The following is an 8,086-nucleotide window of genomic DNA, read 5'->3' on the forward strand; positions in this document are numbered from 1 at the left end:
AACCCACCGCTCCCTGCTTCCTGGTTAGTCAAAGGAGCCCTGCCATCAGGCCCAAGGAGTCCACTTGAAGTGAAATTCATCCCAGCTGCTGGTTCACAAGTTAACCCTGGGCGAGAACGTCACTTCTCTGGGCTTTAGTTTAACCACTCAGGGTGGCTGGCTCTCAACTATTCCACCACCCCTTTTATTATTCCTCCTACAGCTAGTACTTGCATCTGGAACTTTTCCCTACGAGTGCCCTAACAGCGAATGTTCGCCCTTTCGCAGCTTCAAGGCGCACAAGTGAGCTTCCAGGAGGCAATTTCCCGGCGGTTGAGGGTTGGAGCCAGGGAGCCAGACTACTGGATGGGAATCCGGCCTCAAACAACTTACTTAACTCCTTTGACCCTCAGTTTCTCCATCTGAAATACAGGGATCATAAACATACCCACCTTCCCAGGCTGAAGATCAGTGAGAGGATGCGTGTACAGGGCTCTGCCCGTCTCCTCGCAGAAGGCAAGCTCAGTGGGAACCTGTGATTTTTATCCTCAGCAACCTCAGGCTACCGAGGAAGTACTCCGAGTTGATTTCAAGGAAAAGCAGAAACACCTGACATTGTTAGGAACCTGTGAGCCCTCACACTGGGGTTATATACTATTTCTTTTAGGCTTGTGGAAGAACTGGCAATAGCCTGAGGATCCCTAGCGCCCGGGGTCCCCAGCCTGGGAACGACTGCTGAGCGAGTCGTAAAGCTTCTTCCAGCTTTGACAACGCCTTAGGCTGAAGGTCAGCCAAACCTCTTAAAAAAAAATCCATGGTCAGTGGCAGCTGCGCCTGTGGTGAGTCCAAGGCAGACCCCAAAAGGAGTAGCCACAGCCCAGAGTCTTGCCTCCCAGGGCCAGGTGCCTGAAAAAGAGTCACACATCAGAGGAAAGCCTGCAGCCTCCTAGTCAGCTCATTCGGGGCACTGAACCTCCGTGTCCCCTCCCACCTCTCTGATCTGAAAAGGCCAGGAGAGAAGGAAGTGGTTATTTCAAAGGCTGGGTGAGCCCCCTTTGCAAAAGGGTCAGAGAGTCTGAGACTTGAGTCCCTCAAGGACCTGTTAAGAGAGGGAACTTTGCCTGTTTCTTTTCCTTCCTCTCCTTGCAGGCCTATTCTAAATATATATCTTAGAGGTCAAGACACAGGATAGCAAGGAGCAAAAACCCAGTCCCAAAGGTAGAGAGAAAACTCAGGAGCTGGGGGTGGGTGGAAGTAATTTGGAGGGTCAGTTATGCGGGTGATGTCTCCTGGGGCATATGCCACGCTGACGGGAATGAGCCGTTAGCCTCTCCTCTGTGGATGCCTTCACACCCATTCTCTCTCTGGCCCTTCACACCAACCCTGGAAGACATCCATGACAGGGGTTCTCACACCCTTGTTCCCATTATACAGAGGAAGAAACTGAGAGCCAGAGAGGAGGTGATAACACCACAAATCATAGGCTAATTTTTATTGAGCAATTATTAATTTGCTCAAGAACTTTGCATGCATTATTTCACTTAATCCTCACGAAAATCCTATGAGGTAGGTACTATTATTACGATCCCCATTTTATAGTTAAGGAAATGAAGGCACAGAGATGTCAAGTAACTTCAGTCTGTCACACACCAGAACCCACACTTGTAATCACTGGCTATTCCGGCCCTGCCCAAGGACCACATGGGTCAGTGGCCGGGCTGGGAGCCAAGCCAAAGTCAGTGCTCTCCCCCTGCCACCCCTCTGATTCTGTGTGGTCAACGTAAAGATGGCTATTCTCATAATCATGTCTATACCAAAGACGGACCAGTCTTGTGGGAGGAAGCAACACCACATTACTAAGGGGCATCCCAGCCCAAAATACACCATCACTTGGGGGGTGTTACGGAGTTGTTGGGGTTGGAGTTAGGGCTCCATGAGAAACCTACAGCGTCAGAATGGAAGGGCCCAGAAATCCATTGTAGTTGCCAAATAAACTTCCCCCGAAGATCTCTGGGTCCCATCTTTTCTTTGCATTTTATGTTATTCATGCATTCCCGTAAGCTACAATTTACTGAGAGCCTACCACATGCCAGACGCTGTGTCACATCACAACAGACAGGACACACAACCTCTGCCTACCTAGAGTTTAGACTCCAGTGACCTACACAACCCAGGTGTCCCTCCTGGAACTCCCTCTACTAAACCAAGACGTTCCACTCTGGACTTCAGCTCATTCCATTTCCCTTCTGCCAACTCCATGTGCTGGGATGCGTCCTCTGGGATTCCCAACAGCAGTGTCACTCCTTCTGCTGGGCTCCATGACCAGTGCAAGGTGTTTACCTATCTCATGGGCAGTTGTGCTGGTCTGCTTTGAATGTCAGGTAGATGTTGGGGGAGTGAGGAGTTCCTTCACAAGACCATAAGCTCATGGACAGCAGGGATGGTGTCCTATTCTGGTTTTCCAGTGCCAGCCACCCTGGCACAGAGAAGATACTCATTCATTCAGCAAATGTGCACCTACAAAGTGGCAGACACTGTTCTGCCTCTGGGTTGACAACAGAGAACAAAACAGGCCAAACCTGCCCTCACTGATGTTCTAGTAAGAACTTATAGGTGGACAAATCAATGACTGAATGAATATAAATCAAATCCTGAAAACTCTTTTTGAGGCTCCACACCTAAAAAAAAGTGTACATTTCAGGACTGTTTGTATATCCTCAAGGCTAAATATTTATCTAAACTAAGTGAGCACTTGAAGGAACCCTACCTTCCTCCGTGGTGTGAGTGTTTAAAAATCACCGGAAAGGGATTGTGTTAGAATTAATCTTTGCAAGATGACCTTGCTTTGGGGATCCAAAGCCATTATTGAGGTATTAGTCTGAGGCTTGGATGAAGTAAAATAAACTAAACTTTAGAGTCATAGAAATGATTCAATTTGAGGAAACACCGGGTCCAGGGACACTAATAACAAAAATAATCACAGCAAACACACGCACAGACCGTGTGCTGGGCCTGGGAGAAGCCCCTGGTTCCTGACAGATGACAAAGCTACGTCGGAAGGAAGGGGAGGCTACGAGAGGGGTGACCCTGACTGGAGCTGACCCACGAGCTCGGGCCATTGTTCGCTGGGGCTCCGACCATCCTGTGGTCCACAGCAGCCTCGCAGGCCCTGTGCCTTTGAAATGACCAGGAATTCAACGGTAGAAAAGACAAGTCTTCCCAAGTGAAAGGAATTTTAGTCCCCTAAAATAGGAAAATTGTGCTCAGGAGATGCAATTCCTTGAAACTAAGGAGCCATCTTTACTCCCTGAAAAGAAGATTAAAAAGCACGTTTATTGAACGCCTATTATATGACTGTGCTAGGACTTGATGTGAACTGTCGTTTACACACTGCTGGGCACTAGTCAAATGAGAGGCCGTAGCCAAGAATGAAATATATGGATACCGTTAGTACCCAGGGCTGACAGGCAGCCAGGATGTCCTATAGAACTGTTCTGCTTGTTCAAATATTTACATGTTTCTGTTCTAGCTGGTACAGATCAGCTGCCCCGAGACCTGGAGTGCCCCCCTCCCTGCCACAGCGACCCCAGGTCCTTTTCCCATCCTTCCCCCCACTTCCCTGTGATCCAGCTACTCAGGAGCGACCCAGCACACCTGGGAGCCCAGAAGACCCAGCTCCCATCCTGGCCCAGCCTGACCTGATTGTTAATGTTCTGCTTACCACCCCTTGCCCGGCCCTCTTGGAGTGCCCATGCCAATGGGTATCTCACTTAACCCCCAGCAGCACTGTGTGGGGACAGCTACTGACCCTCTCAGACTCCTCCTTCCAGCTCCTTAAAGGTCACTGCCCTCTCATTCTTCACTGTATCCTGTTGTGATCTGGTCCAGCCAGTAATTTCAGATTTTCCCCACCCACTCACAACCCCTGAATTGTTTCTCCAGCGTGGACCTCTCTCCCGAGCTGTCCATGTGGCCGGCTGCATGCTGGATATCTCCGTGGGAAGTCCTGCTACCACCTCAAGCCCAAGGTCTCCCCAAATAACCAAGGTCAGCTTCTTTCTTCTTTCTCAGACCTTTCCTTTCTCCTCCTCCTCCTGTGTTCCCCATTTCTCTCATTCATGCATACACATATCCATGCCATAAACATCCATGGATGTGGGAGCATCTGCCACATCCAGGATGAGGAAGGGAGCAAGTGAACTCCTCAAGGAGCCTACAGTCCATCAGGTGCCTAAGCTAGCAACCTGAGCATCACCTCCACCTCCCCCCTTCCTCACCCCCTGCAGGAACATTAAACAAGTCCTGCAGTTTGCTCATTTCCCTCCATCTCCACGGCCAAGGTCTGAGCCCAGGTCCTCATCCTCGCCCATCAAGGTACCCATCAGCCACCTCAGCCTCCCACCTGTGTGGCCCTCTCCGGTTCTTTCTCTGCAGTACAGCCAGAGGGACGTCTCCAGCACATATGTAAACCTCCCCCTTCCTCAGGTTAGAGCTTTCCATGACTCCTTGTTGCCCTCATGAGAACGCTCAAGCTCCTGGTCTGACATTCAAGGCCCATCTTGACCTCTCTTGTTCCAGCAGGGTTGGCCTGGCAGGAGATGAGCTGTGGATGGTGGAGCCACTGGTTCGCAGCCTCCTGCTGAGTTCTTATTAGCTAGGACACACATACACCCAGATGCCCATACACACATAGAGCTATGTAGGCACAGACACATACACGTGCAGACGCACCCTGAGACATAAAAAAGCAAGCCCATTTATATCTACGTACGTGCAGATAGATGTAGTTGCCAGATTTAGCAAATGAAATCGTAAGGCATACTTTTTGCTAAAAAATAATTTGTCGCTCATCTGAAATTCATGTTTTACTGGGCATCCTGTATGTTATCTGGTGACCCCACAAATCAAGAAAGGCTTCCACAAACACTGACCCCACGTGGAACACAACTTAAACACTTACACATATTACACACTTACAGTTCAATCTATGTGTGAGCACGCACTTCATACTATCATGCCTCTAAGACTAATGGGCATCTCGCCACCTTAGACCGAAACATGGCAGGGCCAGCTGTGGAGGGCTCTTCAGGGAAATGTTTATTCCGAGAATAAAGGTCTAATTGACAGGAATTCCTGGACGTCCAGCTTCTGGAATGTTGTGTGCCTAGAGTAATTCCTGTGGAAGTCAGGTTTCCACTGAGCACAATGCCCTGACTGGTAGGATGGCATTGAGGAGAGGGGTCTGTGGGGCCTCCTCATTCCCGCTTGTGCTTTCCTTAGATTTTTCAGAACAGAGTTCAGTGCCTAGAAACCCCCCTTCCAAACAGGATCTCTTTGTTTGGATCAGAAGGTGGCCTGGCATAATGGGAAAGCCACAGATTGGAAGCCAGACAGAATTAAGTTAAAAAAGCTGACTTTGACACATCTGTACTGTGTGTCTTTAGGCGAGTCACTTAGCCTCTCTGAATCCCCATCAGCTCATCAGTGTAATGGACATGTTCCATTAATAAACCAACTCCTTAGGTTATCATGAGAATTACTAAATAACATTATGTATGTGGAAGACCTTTTTTTAGAGTTCCGGATAACAATTAGTTACTATAAACTCTTATTGTCAAGGACATACACAAAATCAAACAAATGTTAATGGCAGTTGTCTTCAGAGATGGAATGGCCCCTCCGGCTGTAAGTGAAGCACAGAAGAGAAGGTGGTAAAACATTGGAGCAATTAAATTCAGGCAGTTAAAGAGGGTGGGAGGAAACTTTTAGAAGTGATGAGTATATTTTGTGGTATAGATTATGGTGGTGGTCTCATGGCTGTATTCTTACCTCCAAACTCATCAGATTGTATACATTAAACACAGACAGCTTTTTGTATGTCCATCATACCTCAATAAAATGGCTTTAAAAATAATAAAGTCAGTCATTAGTATCATTTAAATACTGTAGTGCCACATCCTAGGTTAGGTTCTAAATTCAGCACATACAGGGAAAATGGCATACATTCAAAACATTTTGAAACCCTTTAGGATCATGGACACAATATTGTGCACGTCAAATAGTAATTCTAAAGCACACTAGAAATTGAGGACCACTGAAATAGAAAAGGCAGGGACAAAAGCAACTTCTCTATGCCAATGTCCGGGCTTATTCTGCTTTTAAAATGACTAGCAAATCCCTCGTGGTGAATGGCGGGGCTGAAGAATTCAGGAGTGTCTGCTTGCCTGCAGCGTTTCCTCCATTCTTTTTAAAACATTGAAGTTCTGTGTAGTCGACATTAGTGTTGTGCATCAACGTTTCCGGATATTTTCCACCTTCGAACACAATAGGATTGGATGTTCCTGCTTTCTTGAGGTTGGGGGACCACGTGACTTGCTTTGGCCGATGAAATGCGAAGTGATGTGTATTACTACCGGGAAGAAACACTCCAAGTGCTGGGAAACACTTCTTCATCTTCTCCTCCTTTGTTTCAGTGACCAACCCCATTCCGGATGGTGAACCCTGAGTACCTAAGAGAGGCCAATGAGAAACAGAGACCCCACCAACCTACAATGGATATGTAGCATGAGCGAGAAATGCACCATTGCTGTTTTAAGCCATTAATATTTGAGAGTTGTGTGTCACTGCAGCAAAACCCAGCCTAGCCTGACTAATATGCTTTATAGTCTTAATATATATTAATAGATTCATTTGTTGCTGTAAACATTTTTTTGAGGTGGCATTATATCTTATAGGGGGAGGAAAGTTCTAAGTAAGCTGGGAAGTTAAATGAGCTTGATGCAACATCACTGCAATTATACCCTGGCTAGTTTCCTTCCAAACAAAATTTGTAGTAGCTTAGCAAGTCAAAATACATACTAGCAAACAGAGTAGCTAACATAATGAAGGAAGGGAGTTGGTAATCCATTCAGGGAAAACTGAAGAGGGTCGTACCTGGAAGCTTTGCCAAAACCTAGGAATGAAATATTGAATCATGGATCAGTGGAAGCATTTAGGAGTGGGTAATAGAAGAAATTAGTACCAAGAGGCTCTGGAGCAGAGGGCTGGGAGGGAGGAAACCAATGTTTATTGAATGCCTGCTGTTGTGTCAGATACTGTGCTACATGCATTGAAAATATAATTTCGTTGTTTATGAGTCTCACTAAAACTCAATGGACTAGAAACTGAGACTCAGAGAGGTCAAATAAGCTATGCATGGTCACATGGTAGCAGAGCGAGGATTGAAACCCATGTTGGCCTTGATCTTACTCTTATTGGAGCCATAAGGAGGCTGAGGTTGGCAGGACACACTGGCCTCCATTTGCTCCAGGCATGGTCACAATTTGATGTGACAACAATTTCCCAGCAGCTGGGATGTGAAGGTCTGTTGGCGGGGACTGAGGTGTCCAGAGGGCCTGCCCCACACAGGGCGGTCCTGCTTATGACTTCCTGCTCAGCACCCGCAAGGGTCCCAGGCTTCTTGGGCGTGTCCTCCTAGGAGGAAGCAGCATCCCAGGCCCAGATGCAGACAGCTGTGTGCTTCCTCCAGCCTCGGGTGACTCATGCTGGGACAAGAAATCTGCTTCTTTGACTGGGTTCACTGTCCCCAAATTCTAATCTGGGGAAAGCTGCCTTAAGCTCTCTGAACACAAGACCCTGGGAGCCTGGCGCACAAGAGAGGTGTGTGTGTGTGTGGGGGGGGAACCAATGATGTCCAAAGAGAGCAGGGTCCAGAACAAAGAAGAAATTCAGGGCAGGAGATCCTGTTTTCACCCTGCAATGCTCCTGCAGCCATCTGGCTGAGGGGGCTGTTCTGCAAACCTCTGGACCGTGGTCTGTTTGTTTTTTAGGAGTTTGCAGCTGATTATTTTCATCAATTCCCTACAACCAACTGCATTGGCTCCCTGCGCAGCAAACCTGTGTGTCCACTGTGGCCTCTTGGCTGGGTTCACTGTTCCTCTCGCAGGGAACCAGCAGCATTGCTCTTCTCTTGTCAACAAGTGGCCCCTGAGCCAGGACAGGGCCTTCCCCACTGGATGCCTGGGTCAGGCCACCAGATGTGCCCTCTGAGGTCAACCAGAGAGACCGGAGTGAAGCAGGGGCATTTGGGAGATTAGAAAGCCCCTGG

Source organism: Hipposideros armiger, unplaced genomic scaffold (genome assembly GCF_001890085.2).
Source record: "Hipposideros armiger isolate ML-2016 unplaced genomic scaffold, ASM189008v1 scaffold_133, whole genome shotgun sequence".
Classification (NCBI taxonomy): domain Eukaryota; kingdom Metazoa; phylum Chordata; class Mammalia; order Chiroptera; family Hipposideridae; genus Hipposideros; species Hipposideros armiger.